Consider the following 20,328-nt stretch of genomic DNA (forward strand, 5'->3'; position numbering starts at 1 on the left):
TTTTTTGCTAAATTTATAGATGACTCAAATGTAAATTATCAGTTGCATTTGGCCATCATTCTTCAAGTGTGGCTCCTTAAATAGTCCTTCAAGCCACAATGCTTGACAAGCTCCATAAGAGTTTGCAATGAACCATGCCTCATGGGACGAGAGTGAAACCATGACGCCAAAGCCTTGCCTAACATAAAAACATATCCTCTTGTGCTCTTTCTGTCTTTTTTATCTCCAAACTAATCAAAATCAAATACCCTTTAATTTTTCTGTCTGCATCATCTGAATTATTTGGCAGAGATAATAGTCCTAACAAGAACTCATAGCAATATTCATAGTCGTAGCAATTGGCAGCACTAGTGATGTGAGTTCCAAAATCTCATGGTCATTGGTGAAGAATCTCCCCCATTGGTGCCTCATCAAGGTGGTGAATAACATTGCTACAAGGCCTAAAGCCACAACAAAAAAGAAGATTTTTAATTTTTGGAATGAAAAAATATATCAGACAACAAATGCATTGGAGTATCAGGATTCAGGAAACAAAAAATTAGGTGCACCATTAGTTGCAAGTCTACTTCAACTCTCAGTGCCAATGTGCCATTATGAGATATTATGCATTTTTGCAAAAATAGATTAGTTGTTACCCTTTGTCTAGTAGACCTGTTCACCTCACTTAGCAAGTATGGCTCTACACAAGTGGCATAAATTGGTAAGCAAATGGTGTATCTTATGTACTTGTTGTTGTGCTAGCGCTCCCAAAAGCCATGTTCTTGGTTGACATTTTCCTCTTAGCCTACTTTTGTAGCATAGTTTCTTGCATATGTGTCAAGTTGTGAGCTTCTCTCATGGTTCTTTGCTTGAAAAAAATGGACTGGGCTAGCGTATTCTTCCTGAAAACAAGCCATATAAGCACCAACAAGGTATTCTTCAGAAGAGCAAAGTTTAAAGAAGTTGCATCAAATTCATCATTAAAATATGCGAAGGTGCCATGTTGTTTCAAACGCATGTTATTTTCTTTGTGCGTGTGACGGCTCCCTCCTTTGTGACCATTTTCAAGATTGTCAGAGGCATCATCCTTTTCGTTCATTAGCCGTTGAAGATGATTTGAAATGCCCTCTACTATGTTTAATGGTGTATCGACCTTTGCAAGCATCTGCTCAGTTTGATCTTAGTGTTCTTCCATTTTGCACATCATCCCCAATGATCGTGTTTTTGTGCCCCTGGGTGAAAATTTTTTGGTTTGGTGGCCTAGGACAGGTAGGCTCTAGGTACCAATGATATGGGATTTAGATGAGAAAGAGAGGGAATAAGAACAAAATAAAGAGAGAGAGAAAGAGAGATTAGAGATGACAAATGAAAGAACTGAGCAATACACTTCTATTATTATTATTATTATTATTATTATTATTATTATTATTATTATTATTATTATTATTATTATTCCTGTCTATCTAAAATATAACACTCGTGCTTTATTTATAGGTAGCTACGTGATAGCTATAAAATCCTAACTAATATTAGATGACCAACTAACTAACGAACTAACTTTCTTTTTCTGTTTATATTTACATAGCAACATGCATATGCCTTTACCTTGTAGTCAGTTATGAGGATTGTTAATAAAAACTTTCATGGAAAAAATTATTGTTATATTGATTTATGCATGTATAGTTAGTGTATTGTGTGTTCCATTGTTTTTTTATCATGTACTTGCAAACTTTGTAGACTTTGAGGCTCTCATCCAGTATCAATCACATCAGAGTGATGTTGCGGCAAGAAATACACTTCCGGTTGTTTAACATTCCTTTCAGGCTTTCCTTGTCTTGTTAATTTTAATATTCTTTTCGAATGGTGATTGAACTTTTGGAAATTTCTAGGGACGCAATATTTATGATGGTTGTTATTAGCTCGACATTCAGTTCTCAAAGTATGTTAAAATTTATTTAAGCAATTTCATTGTGTATTGGCCTGTGGGTTTATAGAACTTATGCTAAACCCACTTGTATCCCCCCAACAAAAAAAAACTATCTTTTCATTTTCTATTTGTTTTTTATTTACTTTAATTTCTTGTATGGACATTTAATTCATCTTAATCTGTAGCCTTGATGAATTACAAGTGAACTACAACAATGACCATTCAAGGTGATTCAGTTAGTTATTGCGTTTCTATTTTTGTTTGATAGTTAATCTCTTTCTGACATCTTTTTTATCACATTGTTGCTGACTTTATTGCATCTTTCACAAGGACTTCACAACCCCAAATCTCCCCACAAAGCAGAAAGGCGGACCTTCACAAGTGTGTGCACACACTTTTCCTTTCATCTTCTGTTAAGCAGCCTGGATATAGTGATGTAGGAAAGATGTATGCTGCTCAGGATTCTGGAGCCAAGGTAGGTGCTAAATATATTAAAATACTTTGGTTGGTTTGGTTTGGTTTGTTTATCACATTGTGTTATTTTTTAATGTATCGACGAAAAGACATGATAGTATGAACATACTATTTTCACCTTTTAATTTTTAGTAAAATGATTACAAACGTGAATGATAATGAGATGCTTTCTTTTTGAAAAAACATTTTACTTAGATGACAAATGTTGTAGCCATTGCAACTGCCTTTGGGGGAGGTCTGCCTCCTGGAATAAGTGGGACAAATGACAGGTGTATAGTTGATGTATCAAATCTTAATCTTGATGTAAGCATTGTGTCTAGCTTCATCTAGAAAGTTCTCTCCATTTATCAGCTTATTTAGCTTCAAATATGTTTTTTTTTTTCCAGAAAATTGATGAGGATAAACTATTCAACTTGTTCTCTATTTATAGGAACATTATGAGCATTAAACTTCTCCAAGATAAACCAAATCATGCACTTATCCAGATGAGAGATGATTTTCAAGAAGAATTGGTTGTACACTTTCTGTAGGTGTGTTTAAGATATACCTTGCTGGTTTCATTTATTGGTGGTTTTATTTTCCTAATGTTGTTGCATGTTGTATGGATCGGGACTGAAATTAAAGGATCTATTTTATGAGAGAATTTTTTTTATCTAAATATTTTTTTTCAATATTAAAAAATGTTAGTGTGTGCCCCATACTTTTTTTTTTCATTTGTAATTTTGCTTGTGTGTTTGACATACACTAGCATTAAATATACTGTCGATGAAAACCATAGTTGAATATCCTAATGAGCTAACATTGTTTAATGTCATCAAATTTGAATCGCCTACACTTCAATTTTAATTGATGGTTTTGTTAGAACAAAGGAGAATGTGGATGAAAGTTTGAAAAAAAGAAAGGAAAAAAAAAGAAGAAAAAAAGGCTTCAAGTTCCACATCGTTCAGGATAAACACTTGAATAATGTTTCACTCCCTATATATAGAGAGTTCCTTTCTTCATTTTTCTTTGCCCCAGTTGAGAAGAATTTCCTCAACTTTTCTTTCTCCCTCTCATATTTCAGCCGATGCATTTTCGACAAACTTCTCCCTCTTTCTTTCTGTCGCTCTAAAAATTTCGGTTGGCTATAAGAGTGACTTTTTACGTCATAATTTTAGTTGGCTATAAAAGTGACTTTTTAAGTCATAATTTTGGTTGGCTATAAGAGTGACTTTTTAAGTCATATTTTCGATTGGCTATAATAGTGACTTTTCAAGTCATACTTTTCGATGGGTTTTAGAGTGACTTTTCAAGTCATATTTTCGGTTGGCTGTTAGAGTGACTTTGCAAGTCATATTTTTGGGTGGCTTTAGAGTGACTTTTCAAGTCATACAAGAGGGTGTAATTCTAGAAAAGGTTCCCTCAGTGCAGTGGGAATCTTATACAGTGATCTGGGCTGTTTTATCCTGGGGACTTCGTGGTTGATAGTCTGCTTGCACATTTTTGGCAGTGCCACGAAACGTCTTAAAGAAAGTGACATTGTCCGCGACACAGCCAGTAATTTTTTCGGTTTGCCATAAACTATTGTTACAATAGGTTTGTGTTGCATTTGTGAGAAAATAGAAGAACAATGAACTACACTCACATTCACACTGCATGCTTGTTGGAATTAATTTGTATACCTTCATTTCATCATATTGATGACTCTATGGATACAAAGTTTGTTGCTTTGGTGAGTAAATATGTACAGTAATGTTGTGGACGTGTTGTCTTTCAATTCAAATTGTTTGTCCATGTGTTTTTTTTCTTTTTTCCTTTTCTTGTTTTTTGGGCCGATGATCAAATTATTGAGGATTGGATGCTTGGTTTATGTTTGATTATTGTATTTCATAGCCATTTAGTGGATTTAGCTTGAAATGTATTCAAAAGGACAATATTAATATCTGCTCAATGCAGTATACAATGCATTCTAAGATGGTTTTTATCTAAGAATCATCAATAAGAACCGTCTTAGAAAGCCTGCATTCTAAGACGATTCTTATCTAATGCGACCCTTATAACCATCTTAGAAGATTTCATTTTTTTAAGAAATTTTTTTAGTGGAACCGTCGTCGAAAGTCTGGACTTTCAACGATGTTGGCTATAAAGACGGTTCTTAACCGTTGTTGAATGGCTTTCTTGCAGTGGTGTTTCCTGCTTGAAGGTTTGTTTTTACTTTTTATGGAGACACTATATATGTGTTTCGTGGAAGTAAATATATATGTTTAAAGAGAAATGCTACAGTACCTTACACTCTCAAATACTCTTGTAAGCACACTCCATTAAAAGGCCATGTGGGTATATATTGTGACTTGGGGTAGTGTTGTCATCTTTGATGGTTTTTGTTTGGACATGAAAATTGTATTGTGTTTGAGAGTTAACATACGCATAGAAGGTTTCCCAAATATATTGTGCCTTCCTTTTTCTCTTCAAAAAGTTTGATGCCAAACAGTGCAAATTAATGTTTTCCGGTAATTACTGAACAATGGTGCATGTTGAAAATACTAAGTTACCAATATTGATATATGACTTTGAAATAAAGGCACACGCCACTATAGTATATATATACCACTTGAATATATTACAGAATTAAGACTCTTTTACATTCACATGCCAAAAAAGCTTGTTGGTTTTAGTAGCATTACAAGAATTTCTTATTGGCTTCCCATTTGAAATTTGAACTGTGCTAACAATTATCTTTGGGATGACGTTAACTAATTGAACTCAATGATTGATTCATAGAAAGACACCACTTGGTTTGTCACGAGCTAGAGATTTAAACAAAAAGCACAAGAAGATAGAAAGTAGTGGAGACAAACAATATGGTCCAAATAGTATTTTGCACTTCTAGTTTTAGAGGGAGTTGATTGGCCATTCTTTCCACTTTCAACTAAATGTTAGATAAATCATTAAATCCTAGGAGATTTATTGAGTATCCAAATTATGTGTTTAGGACTTTACGTATTGCTTCGCCAAGGTTATAGTAAAAATGTTTCGATATATATCAAAATAATCTCGCATCACTTAAAAATTAAGGTTAATATCAGTTTATAAATATGCTCCCTTAATTTATTGAGATTTTTTTTAAAACAAAATTTTGAGACTCAAACGAATATCAAAGCATATGCAAATGACTTGATTTATCCTTCCCCATCATCAACAAAACATATCTTATATATGATTTTTACATTTTTTATTTCGAAAGTTAATAATTTTCTCATATAATAATTTATAATTAAATAATAATATATATAAAATATACTATCAATACAATGTAATTAAATTCATTAGTTATATTCATTACCAATGCTTATTTTGTGTAAAATGCACAATAGAGTTAATCTCAATATCTCTTATAATAATTAAGATATTTGGTATTATCTTTTTACTTTTTATTTTTATTTTTTATAGACCAGAGGTTCTTAACTTGATGAAATCCTTGTCAAACATAGTAGGATCATTATGAGTGACAAAATTCTTATAACGATCAAGCATTTAACAGAGTTGTGTTGTACAAGTGTGAGTTGAAGTCTAACATCGAATAGAAATGAAACATTTGAGCACCATATATATGAGAAGAAAACCCATAAACCTAAGTTTAAAGGTTCTGGATTAAAGTGTGATATCAGACTCACTTATATGATTTATTCATGGTGCATACCTTAAACTCAAACTCAAGACTTGATTAAATTAGAACAAACTCACACTAGAATAAAAATTTTGAGTAACTTTTTACCTTGATAAAAAAAATTATTAAATTTTACTTATAACTTGATTTTATAATAAAAATGTTTAAACACAAATAACATCACTTTAAAATTAATTTTAACTAAAACCAGTTTTACAAAATCATTTTTAATCAAAATTTATTTTTTCAATATTTTTTCAAATACATTCAAAAGTTGACTACACTCTACATTATCACGTTACCCTTCAAAAAGTTCAGTACTATGAAGCATCCTGGCAAGATCACGTGCAAGACTTGGTTAGGTACGAAACACTTGTTGCCTATTAAAGTGCCATATTAAATGAAAGGGGTGCCTTTCAAAACCAGCTCATGTTACCCGCCGAAAAATGAAGCATTTAGCAAAGGTCTTTTTTATTCTTTTTGGCCTATAATAAATTAGTAGTTCGGCGTATGTTTGGTTGAGAAGGTAATCCAAATGCTTTGATTTGTACGTAACTGGAAACGCTCAAACGTATGCTAGTGTAAGTTGGTTTAGTACTAGTAGCCTTCTGCAATGTGGTTGAATCTTGAATGGGTTGCCCCATGTGAAGTAAATCTTATTTTATTTGTTGTGATTTGTGTATTGGAAAGAGTAAGAGTATCTTTCTTTATGACGAAAAACTCCTTTTTTCTTTCTTTCTTATATGTGTGTTTTATTAATAAAAAAAATCTCATGTCATTTAAAATATAGACGTTATTTGTGATACAGGCTACGAAGAAGATAAGTCAGGATAGACGTCACTTCCGGTGAAGGAAGATAAGTCTGGATAGACGCCACTTCCGGTGAAGGAAGATAAGTCTGGGTAGACGCCACTTCCAGTGAAGGAAGATAAGTCAGGGTAGACGCCACAAGGATTACCTTGATAAGTCTGATAATTGGTTCAACAAGGAACCTAGAGAGAAACTCTCACCCAATTTTATGAAAATGCCAAAAGTTCTTTTTATTCAAAACAAAAACCCATACTTATAGTATAGCTGAACAAAAAGATAAAAATAGACATGGGCCTTCTAAATAGTTTGGGCCAAAATTACAATAAATAAAAATTATAACTAAAAAATATATTTAACTTGGGCCTTCAGCAACAATTAATAGTCTTGATAGTGTCTCTGCCTCTGGGCCTTCATCCTTCTCCACTTGGGCCTTCATCCTTCTCCACCCGGGGGCTTTGTCCTTCTCCACTTGGGCCTTCGTCCTTCTCCACTTGGGCCTTTAGCCTGTATTTGGCCAGTTTCATGATTCTCATCAATTTGTTTATGAGAATAATTGTTTATGAGAATAAAGTTATGTGTGTAAAATAGTTTTATATTATTATTTAAATTTAATTATAATATATTATGTATGATAATTTTATTAATTTTTATAATAATTATTTTAAAATTTATATCAATAATAATTAATAATTAAATAATTATGAAAATAATTTTAGATCCTCAGTGATTATTAAATTATTTTTTAAAATCTAATAAAATTATTATGCGATAAAATTCTTATTTTTACATCTGTTACAAAATTATTATTTTATAGAACTATATCTCATGTTCTCGTCCTAGTTATGATTTACATGGTAATTGTTTCCTTTTTTTAATCTTTAACTCTTTTATTAACCGTGTTAATCTTTTTTACCCATCACTCCCTCTGTTTCACGCGCTACTTCTCCACTGTTGTTACTCCTAATTCGTAGGCCGCATTTTCTGTTAATTCATCTGTTTCTTTGTAAGTTCTCTCTCTCACACCCACTTCACTATGTTAGTGTTGGTATGGTTAATGCCTCTCTAGCTGTGTGTGTTTTTATTATGTGTTAATTCCACATATTTTCTGTTCCTAATATTTCTCTCTCTCTCTCTGGGTTTCACTATTTAATTACTGTTATGTGATAAAGACCTAATTATAATAAATGGAGTATATATTGGCCCATTTACTCTTTTTGTTTTAAATTCTTAGTTTGAAAAATTGCTTGTTTCGTGCATGTTTTCCCCTCTGGCAAAATAATAATAATAATAATAAAGTTTAATCAAAACACTCCTAATATTTATGTCATAAAATAAGTTTAAATAGACTATTCTAAATTCATTATAATCATAAATACTTACAAAGTAAAAGTACATCGACCTTTAAATTGGTATAAGAAGTCGAACAAAGTCGCAATAAGTTGAAAGTGTACCAACCTGTCTTGACTGAAGCAAACAAGTTGTCCTTTATAATCACTCTCAACTTCCTGAAGAATATAGGAAAACCTTGGCAAGAAGCCCCTTTAGCAAGAGACGCGGCTTCTCTAGTCCAGGTAGAGTTGCCAAACACGACCAAACTTGGAATAGGTTTTAGATGTGGGTTTAGCATTTAATCGCTATAAAGGTAGAAATTAATAAGATCTGAAGTTAAAATTTTATGTAAATTAGTTAATTTAATTCTTATTAGTAAACTGATTTTAGTGGGTTAATTAATATTATACAGGAATTGACACTTGTAATATGATTATGTATATATGCCATCTTTTAAATTTCATAACAACTATAGTGATCGAGGTCTATTTTACATAAAATTATATTAATATTTTTTTAATAAATTGTTCAATGAAATCATAGTTTTATTTTGGATTTCTTATGGTATGTCCATATACACACAATAAAAAGTTAAAAGTACAAAAAAATATTAGAAAAGAAACTATTTACTATCTTCAAAACACAAAATACATCTAATACTTGCTTTTTAGGATAATTTAAAGCATTTAGTCATATGCATTTAATATTTTTTATGGTGTTTCTATTAGCATATAACAAAGAATCTCTCTTATTTTATTTAATCAATAGTCAAAATTTTCAATTAAAGTTAGATTTAGGTATTCATAAATTATTATTATTATTATTATCAAAATAATATTTTATTAATCAAATGAATTTTAAAAATTACAAAATGTTCAATGCATGTATGTTTTATATTTTAATTAATTTATTAAACATTACTTAATTGGAAATATTAAAATAAACCCTATAAAATGCTTTAAATTATTGACAAAAATATATATTTAATAAATTTTATTTTATAATAAAAGCTAAATTATATATGATCTTAGTTAAATATTTATACAACATATTATTAAAATACAATGTCTTTTAAAATTTCATAGTTATTTTTTAAAAAAATAATAATACTTGAAGTAAATTAAAAAGTGATTAATAATTTAAAATGAAAAGAATATATAAGTAATGATGTATAGTCATTAAAATGTAATTTTCTAACCAATCATAATAACACTGTAACCTTAAAAAGTCAAAGTTATTTATTTAATTTTGTTAATAATGTAAAAGTTAAGGAGTTTCAAATAAAAACGAGTAAATAAATTAAAGAAGTAATACGAGAGTCAATGTAGGCGGCGACATCGCAATCATTGTGCATAAAGTTCTTGTTATTATTATTAAAATTTTTAAAAATGGCATTCAACAGGAAGCAATTTTCCGTCACAAACCAACCATCAACTTTTGCACGGTACGGATAATCATTCAGCGTGTGTGTAGAAACATACACATATCTTTTATCAAGTAAATGAATGGGTGGTTCTTAGGATCTTTTTCCGTAACAAAATAAAATTACCAAAACATACAACTCTTTCAAATATTTACACAAACATATATATTTAGTATCATAATATCCAAATTTACAATATGATTTGCAATTTTTTTTAAGTTATGTTGAGAATTTGGGTCTCCCAATCCAAATTTTCAAAGTGATTTTTATTTTTTATTATTTTTTTGAAAATTATTTTTTTAAAAGATTTTGAAAAAATATAAACAAAGGAAATTAATAAAATTAGAGAAGATAATAAAGTTAAAGAAAATTAGTTAAAAACACTACCATTGAAATTTTTTTTTGAATTTATATATAGTGTGAAATGAAATACATTGATAGTAAAAGAAAAATTAATTTGCTTGACTGGAACTTCTAGGACAGTGGGGCACCTATTTTTTGAATGACCTACTAGCATGTAAATTGAATAACATTTTGGTTGACCTCTTTCTCTCTCATCCATATTAGTTTGTATTCTTGTTGATTTTGGTTGACCTTTTTTGTTTCTCCTCGTGGTTGGATTGACACATAATCGTGATCCTTCATATGATGACTAATAATCATGATGATGCATGCCTGCTAACGAGACTTTGTAGACACTCGACACGTAATCCAATGTGTGCACTGGACTAACATATTGCAAGTAATCTATATTAATGTGCTTACATGCAGCAATGACATGTGCACATGACATGTATAGCTTTTGAGGCTTCCCACAATCTCATGTTCTTTGATCCAGTCTCACAGTGAATTTCCCATTTGACTCCTCTTGAATTTATTATTTCCTCAACTTGAAATTTAAATCTTTGGCGATCAAACTGTTGAACGCAATGAGTGTTGGACTTAGTTTCTTCTTTAGTGATGAACTTGGACGCAATGAGTGTGTAAACTTGTCTAAAGACAATCATTGCATCAGCTTGAGTCCCACGGTCAATGAAATATTTGTTTAACTTCTCATACATGGCTTTGACCAAGGCAGTGATTGGAAAATTTCTCATTTTTTTGAGCACCGAGTTGAGTGACTCTGCCAAATTAGTGGTCATGTGTCCCCACCACTTTCCATCATCCCATGCCAAGGTCCATTGCTCTCTTGGTATTTGATCAAGTCAGATAGTGTCATGTGGGCTGTCTTCTTGTAACTCCCGGTAGTGATGAAAAAACTTTGGTTGAGTCATGGCATACTCTGTAGTTTGAAAAAAAAATGTAAATCTGATTGTTAGTTTAATTTTAAATAATAAAATATTGTGAATTAAAATTTTAAAAAATATCATACCCATACTCCAAGACGCTTTTTCTTTTGTCCTTCTTTTGAAATTTTTTTTTTTGTAATTTTGGCCAATGTGATGAATACAGAACACATGTAATGAGTTGTTTGTTGTCCACCCACTGTCAAGTCGTCTGTATGCATTTTTGATTGACTCATGTCTACCAGAGATTAAGCATATACCATGTTATGGTGTGACGTGGGTTTTCAAGTTTTGCAACAAAAAGTGTCAACCATCTGCTGTCTCACCCTCGACAATGGCAAATGCTAATGGAAATATGTTGTTAGCCCCATCTTGTGCAACTGCAATTAACAGTGTCCCTTTGTATTGTCCATAAAGCCATGTTCCATCGATTTGCACAATGGGTTTACAAAATGCGAATGCATCAATGCATGCCTTGAATAACCAAAAAAGTCGATGGAATATGACCTTGTTTGGAATTGGTTGGCTTGACTTGTCCAATGCAGGTTTAGTTTGAATTCTGACAATTGTGCCAGGGACGAATAGTTGCAAAGCTTGTAGATATTTGGGAAGTATATTGTATGATTCTTCCCAATTACCATATACCTTCTCGAGCGCCCATTGTTTTGCTAGCCATACTTTTCGATATGTGATGGTGTATCTAAACTCTTGTCTAACGAATTCGATGAATGTATATGGTCGTCACATGTGAGGCCTTTCAATCATTCTAATTTCCCAAACTTTTAAATTTTTTCGTTCAAATGCTCTAAGTTTCCATTGGCACCCCTCAACTTGGCAATATAAGACCCATGTATCCTTCGCACATCTCTTGTGTTTGAAAGTGACATGGTTCTTAATGTGTCACATTTTGACTGCATGTTTGAGGCCTTCCAACTCATGGAATTGCTGACCAACATAATTTGCCATCCAGCGAGTCAGATTGTTGTTATTGGTCCGAAAAATGCTTATAGTCGGGGTTCTTAGCCACTTGGCTGTCACCAATATCAACACAATTTGGCGTGGTTGTCACCAATATCAGCACAACAATGTTTTTTTTTTTTATTATTGTTCAACGTACTCATCCTTATCACATCTCGAGGCCATGTGCTAGACAAAATCACATGCCATTTACCAGTGCATGTCACTGCATAGTGAACACCTACAAAAACCGAAAAATTCTATAAATACCACTAACAGCTAACCACGATGTCTTACCCAATTGCATATGTTTGTGTTTCCTACAATGACTAAATCTGCAACACTAATAAGGGCACCACCTTCATTAGTAACAATACAAAAACTTTCATTTGTTCACATCCTGGTACTACTACTTATTTTTTTTGAGGATGTGAAATCTAACCAGCAAGTGCACCGGGTCGTCAAGTAAATAATTAAAACGGAATGAACCGAGTATCGAACTCAGGGAACTTGTTTTACTTGGAAAAGTGTCATTCAAAATGCAAGTGTTTGTAAAAAGAATTAAGTGTCATGAATTGAAAACAAAGGTATTTTCTATTCTAATCAAAGAAACAGTAAACGTAAGCAATTGAGTGTGAAAACAAATAAGTAAAAGCGTTGGGTCCTTCTACCGAGATACTTGATGCAATTAGAGTTTTTTTCTATTTAAAATTATTTCTGTGTTCTATACTGAGGACAAAAATACCAAACACCGATGTCTCGTGAGTTTGAACTAATTTAAACTAAACTTCGTTCGCAGATGTCTCTTGTTGAACTAAGTTTAATTTAAACAGCATTATAATCATAGCATAATAAAACCAAAACCCTACACTCTATTCCTAGCAATGCAGTTATCTAGCCCTGCTCTATCAAGTTCTAAGGAAACAATACATTTTCCCATGCTAAAGTTCCTAACAGCACACACCAATGGGTGATCAAACCACAAGCATGCATACAATAAGCGTAAATAGAAACATTGAACACATGAAAATAACTTCAAATAGATAATAATAATATTTACATCAAGTATTCAACAGAGATTCCCAATAAAGGATTTTAGCCCTCCATTACAAGGGAGTAGCTTTCACAAATAGGAGAAGAGTTTCAGAGAAAATACCAGATTACAAGGCAATGGGGATTCCTCCTGCACCTCTAAAAACCTAGGACTTACTCTTTAACCTATAATCTACCTAAAAGTTAAGGCCTTTGCTTCCTTGCTCAGTTTTTCCTCTGTTCTCTGCACACAATTCGCCGTCTATTCAGACCTCCTTTCACATTCTCCGCAAGTCAGGCTTAAAAAAGGGCTTTCTGTCTGTGAAGGCGTGCTTAGCGCCATTCTCACGCTAAGCGTGAGTAAGTGAGATTTGGCTTAGCGCCAATCTCGTGCTTAGCGCAAAAGAGACAACCGTCTTGCTTAGTGAGCTGCATATGTGCTAGGCGCGTGCTAGTGTGGAAGAACTCTCTTCAGGCTTATCCTCAGTCGCTAAGCCACTGCTGTCTCACTAAGTGCATGGTTCAGGCTTAGCGAGACAACAACTTTTGCACCTACATAATTTTCTCCTTTTTACCTGAAATTGAGGTGAAATTTACATTAAATTCATAAGGAAGGCTTCTACTGAGCACATATGAAAACTAAACTAGAAATATTTACAATCCTACCAAAAATAACTATAAATTGGGAGATTTATATACATTTTGGAAAACTTTTCTATACAAAAGTTAGTCGTAAAAGACGACTAACAGTCAACAAGGCCATAATCTTTACACAATTGTTTGAACTTGTTCACCAAAAACTAAACATTGAACCACAATAGCATATCCAACATCTACAGTTTGATGCCCTACATATGAGCCAAGACAACCACATATGTACACATCTTTTATTCTAGGAGATGATTTTTGATGTTCAACAGATGTTCAACATTTTTTACAACAACCTAACACTACCATTTGTGGAGTTATTTGCCACAATTTGTGACAACAATAACCCACCAACCAACCAACATGACTCAACCTCCAATCTTGAGGACCTATCAGATGAATATGAAAGTTATTGGGTCAAAAACCATGGTAGTGATAGTGACTTATTTTTCGGGTTGGAAGGAAGTAACATGTCTCCATCCCATGAACCAATATTCAAACGAGGTTGCTAATCTGGGGATGATCCATGTCTTAGATGTTTTTGCTTTGAGGTTTTCCTGTGGTATCCTATGTTGGTGTTTAGTGATCACTTTACATAATGAAATTAATTGTCCTTTTAAGTTTATGTTAGCAATTTTTAGTTTACCGACTTCTACAGCAGCAGATAGCAGGGTAACATCATAGTTGAAATTGACAACAATTTGCAATTTACACACGTCTCTAAAAAAATGTCTCACCAACAAAATAACATTAAATTGACAACTCACAATCTCTTTTTAAGTCTGAAAGTTATAATGGATAGACGTCTGCTGCACCAGGTAGTAGGGTATCATCACAGTTGAAATTGACAACTCTTTGCAATTTACACACGTTTCTAAAAAAACAATAAATGCTTCACCAACAAAAATGACATTAAATTGACAACTCACAATCTCTTTTTAAGTCTGAAAGTTAGCAGGGTAAAATCACAGTCAAAATTGACAACACTTTGCCATTTTCACATGTCTCTGAAAAAAATGCTTCACCAACAAAACTAACATTAAATTGATAATTCATGATCTCTTTTTAAGTCTGAAAGTTATAATGGACGTCTGCTACACCAGGTAGCAGGGTAAAATCACAATCAAAATTAACAACACTTTGCAATTTCCACACGTCTCTGAAAAAAATGATTCACCAACAAAATTGACATTAAATTGACAACACTATACACTATGCACTATATAAAATAGTGATATGTCTCAATCAACATTGGATTCCAGACAAGTCTCTAGCAGAAACACAATTCTAACCTTATGAGATTCCAATACACATCAATAGGGGCAAATGTTCAAACAAATATAAATAACATGAAACACCCTCAATACAAACACACAATTCCACACAGCATACCTTCACAAACCAAATTCAATCTCAATACTATGACATTCTTGGGAGAAACAAGCAGTCAGGTCATTGCTAACTTGAGATTAGATTTCATTTTTCCAAATGGATCAATCATTCACAACCAAACTGGTGTTTATTTTCAAAGTCCTACTCCAATACCAATGCGAGTTCCTAATGATTGTTCTTTTGAGACACTCAAGAGTAGAATGCACAACACCCTTATGCTAACCAATGACCAATTTATAGATGAAATTTAATACCAACAACCATTCATAGATGTAGGTCAATAGTATTTTTTTTTAATCTCTGCAATTGAAAAATGATGATGATGTTTACACAATGTTAATGTGCGATGAGCAATACTCGTGTGTTGGCCTTATAGAATTATTATGTACCATCAATAGAACACTGGATGATATACTTAACCTACTTCAATCCACCATTACTCCTACTGATGATGCAATGTTGTATTACAATGGAAAGTGGAACATACCACGCCAAAGCGGGTTTTTGGGTTACTCCTTCACTGGAACAAATCCAATAAGATTTGACATTCCTCTGGGATGCAACATCGAGAAACTCAAGGATGTGATCAAGCAAGTTGCTCCTTTAGGGGTTCTCCCTTTTGAAATTCACGAATCACAGGTGGTCAGACGATTGCTCTTTCAACAGCCAGGTCATGCTAAATATTCAGAAAAATTAATTGAATATGAAATAACATAGTTGAAAATCGATGAAAACGTGATTAAGGTGTTAGCAGAATCCAACTATTGGAAACAATTACGCTCAATAGAAATTTTATCTATTTTAGCAAACCAATAACCCAAATGGAAGAAGACATGTGTGCTGCACAACATCTTTCAAACTATCATTAGTTTTGTCATTTTTCCGTTTCAATTATATTTTTTAGTATGTTTATTATTTATGTCTCTATGTCTCTCATCTCAGTCACCGTACTATTTTAATTTATGTGTATTATATAACTTAACTATAATAATTATCTATTTATTGTGTTTTTAATTTATTTTAACACTAGTAATTAATTTTCTCTTTTTTTAATTAACGCACATAACAAAACAAAACTGTCAACGACACACAAATTTAACTTCAAAATAATTCACAACATATTCAATTACCTTAAACTGGCAATTTATTTAATTACCAAGATGGTAACTAAAAATTTATATCATGATATTCACTAATTTTATTAATTTCCTTTATTTATATTTTTTAAAAAATTAATTTTTCTAAAAAAGTATAAATAAAATAAAAAAATAAAAGAATAAAAATCACATTGAGAATTCGGGTTGGGGGGACCCGAATTCTCAACATGTTTTTTTTTTAAAAAAAAAAATTGCAAATCAGAGTGTAAATATGTATGTTTGTGTAAATATTGGGGGGAGTTGTATGTTTTGATAATTTTTTTTTGTTATATGTTAAGAAAAAAAAATCTAGTTTTTAGTTGTAGGTTTTAAAAATTTTAAAAATAATAATAAATTTTTAGTTTTAGTTTAAAAAAAATTAAAAATCAGTTTTTATAATGTAGTTTTTTTTTTCTAATTTTTAAAATTTCAAGATAAATTCATATTAAAAGTTTTAAATCTTTTTAAAATTAGTTTAAGAAAAAGTACATGGTTCATATATAATATGTAATTTTTATGTTAGTATATAATTTATAACGTTTATGAGCTTCTAAAACATACCTCGAATTGACAAGATTATCATAATAGGATTTGTTATAAATTAGAATGTCATCAAAATAGATTACAACAAATTTCTATAAAAATTCTCTTAACATCTGATTCATTAATCTCATGGAGATACAAGCCAATGGGAATAATTTAAATCTCAGGTTCCCAAATGGACTTTGGTTCTTTCTTGCTAGGATTTAAAGCACTTGACAATCGTCTTTCACTTGAACGTTACATGTCCAGGTTTACCACAATAATATACATCTATGGACTCATCATAAACATATTTCTTTCCCTGTAATCATGTTCAAATTTGTCATGAGTATTTATGTTGTATTTCAAAAACTTGTTTAAATTTTCAAACCCTTCAACAAATTTGGAAAGATTCTTCTTTAAAGTATCAATTTCATCATGAAGTTTTACAACATCACGTGGTTGATCTTTTAAAGATGAGTTTGCTTTAGATTTCAAAAGCTTTGCATTCAAATTTTTAATTTCCTCTTTGTAAGAATCATTTTTGAACCAAAGTCTATTTTGTCCTTCTTCTAAGATATCATAGGCTTGAAAAGATGAACATTATCCATCCCAAACTCACGTCTGCTAGCACTCAAGGCTTCATGTTCTTTGGATACTTAGAAATTTTTTCTTTAAAACTTTGTAAGTTTTTTTACAGTATGGAGGAGTTAGAAAGTAGTTCATGCTAAGCTTCTTGTAAAGACTTTAAATCATTAAAATCTACCTCACTATCTTGTTCTGTGTTTGAGGCTTTAGAGATGGTGTTAGCAATTAAACATAGATTTTTTTCTTCTTCATTAGCTTCTCCTAATGATGTATCTTCTAGATCCTCCTACATTGACATCAACCCTTTCTTGAACACTTATACTCAAACCCCCCCTTTCCTCTCCAAAATTTCTCACTTATCTTACTTTTGTATACTCCAAGATACCCAAATTAAGTTTTAGTGCTTTAGTTTCCTACACCAACACTTGGTTGTTAAGGAATTTTGGTGAGTTTTCTCCTTGCTTTCCCTCTTTATTTTCTAAACAAAAAATTTCTCATCCTCCTAACACTTTTAATTGATTTTTCATCATCCAAATCACACTTTGTTGGCACCCTTTTAGAATCGCAAGGAGATAGCTACAAAGCTTCAACTTCCACCATTTCCTACTCTTCAAGCTCAAAGTTTTAGATCTTCAAGGGTAATATTTGTCCAACTTTTAAGCGATTAAATATTCTTATAATGTTAGATATATTACTTTTAATGTTTTGTTTAGTTTCTTGAGAAGTTTGATGCATATTTTGGCTAAAAATTGGTAGTGGTTTGAGTATTTGGTGAAGTCTCTCTTGTACCAATAATATTTGTCTAACTTTTAAGCTATTAAATCTTATAATGTTAGATATATTACTTTTAATGTTTTGTTTGGTTGCTCGACAAGTTTGATGCATATTTTGAATTGGTAGTGGTTTGAGTATTTGTTGAAGTCTCTCTTGTACCAAATTAAGTGTATAAGAGAGACTTTGCCAAATACTAAAATCACTACCATTTTAAGCCAAAATGTACATCAAACTTGTCAAGCATCAAAACAACACATTAAAAGTAATATATCTAACATTATAAGAAGATTTAATTGCTAAAAAGTTGAACAAATACGTGTATTGCTGCAATTGTGCCTCCTTTGTCGAACTGCAACAATGCCTCCCTTTTGAAATTGTGCTTCTTAATTATGGAAAAGTTTAAATAGATAACCAAAGAGGAGGAAAAGAAGCATAAAGCAAGAGTAATGACAAAATAAAAGGAACTTGTGGTTCTAATAAATGAAAACTTTGTCATGAGGCACTATGACTATTCAATGACCTTCCATTTCACAAATAACCCTTCATATTCGTATTTTAGAGTTTCAGTAGTAAATGGACTTATTTATGACCCAAAGCCCATAAAATCTTTTTCATTTTATTTATTTGAGATTTTGTTTTGGTGAACTTATTTAATTTCTATAATTCATTTTAATTAGATAAATTTTAAGTCATATTAATCAGATGACATTAAATTCTTTTTCTCTCTCATATATATATATATATATATATTACTAATTTCATTCTCAATCATTATTTAAAAATAAAATATTTTAATCTTACATATTATTTAAATATTTATGTTATAATTTTTAAATTACATTATAAATTTTCTTAATTTTTTAGTATAAAAGTTATAAGTTATAAAATTTTAATGTACACTAATTTATGTAGTTAAACCAACAACTAAATGGTTCGACCAATGATCCATTGATCGAGTGTCCTAACTGAGTCGATCACCCAAATAACTTTGAACACATTGCACAACTAGAAGAAGTGTCCATCCTTTATGGTCATTGCTTATACCTTTGATTATATCTTATTTGTAACAGCTTCAACTTTCGTCCACACTCCATCAACTTGTTTGCACAACTGCTCAGTTTTTCACTTTGTTTTGCATTAACCATTTAACCATCTTAGACACTCCATTGAAGTGTTGAGCCATTGAAATGAAAAAGTTGTATAAAAGATTGGCTAGCACAATTGGAATGCGGCAGTGCTCCACTATATATCAAACTTTCATACTAAAAAAGATACACTAGATACCAACTTTATATCAAATTTATTCTCACATGGTACATCATAAAGAAGAAAACAAGAAAATAAAGTTACATGTATTCCAACTATGAACTGCACTAAGCATACCACCGATCCATGCATCATCTTGTTCAGTAGTAAACACAAAAGAGGTGTTTGTTTTAAGGTATCATGTTCTATTATCAAGAATCACATTTCTAGGAATATTTTGACTAGAAATGTTAGTCCTTGATATATTTAAAAATATGTTTAGTTACACTTTAATATTCTAGTCATCTTTTAAAGTTCTAAATAACTTGAATAAAAAAATAAGTAAGAAAAAAAATGAAAGTTATTGGTATGTTAGAAAATAACTTCTCTTATTTCCATGAGAATATCATTTTCCTATCCTTCCTCGAGAGAATAAAAGTGTTTGAAAGCATGATAAAAATTGAAGTTACAACTTTCCCAAGAATTAACAATACCCACAAATAAATTTTCAATACTTGTAACAAATATGTGAATGTTATTGAAATAAATGGAACATGATGGAAGAGGAGGTTGAATAATGTACTAGTGAAATCTAAAACTTTTTCTCAAAGATAGAACCTTTTTTGGAAACCAAATTTAAATATTCCTTTCGGTTCTTTTTATAAGAAACAAATAACTACTTCATCAAAACTAATAAAATTAGTTAGGTTAGTTAATTTTAATTAAAAATTAAATAAATTTATATATTAGACCAAATATACCCTTAAGATGAAATGATCAATGTGAAGGTTGTGTTTATAGTCAATTCATGTATTTCAAGAATTTCTAAACATTTATATTACAATCAAATGACAAAATCTCTCAGCAAAATTTTATTTAAACCAAAAGGTAAAATTCAACAAACCATGATTTCCCACCATAAATTTTTTTGTTAACACTATAAAAAAAAGAGACCCAGATAATCATTTCTCCATATTCCCATTAGAAACAAAAAAATCATATGTTTACCTAAAAAAGTGAAGAAAGAAAGACCACACATAAGTCATGGTTGTTAGATTTGGATGGTCTAATATGCTATATATGGACGATCCAAAATACTCATAGTTTTGATGATAAGAAAGATATAAATTGTTGATGGACTAATGGTTTATGTGAAGTGA

The sequence above is a fragment of the Glycine max genome, chromosome 20 (assembly GCF_000004515.6).
Source record: "Glycine max cultivar Williams 82 chromosome 20, Glycine_max_v4.0, whole genome shotgun sequence".
Classification (NCBI taxonomy): Eukaryota; Viridiplantae; Streptophyta; class Magnoliopsida; order Fabales; family Fabaceae; genus Glycine; species Glycine max.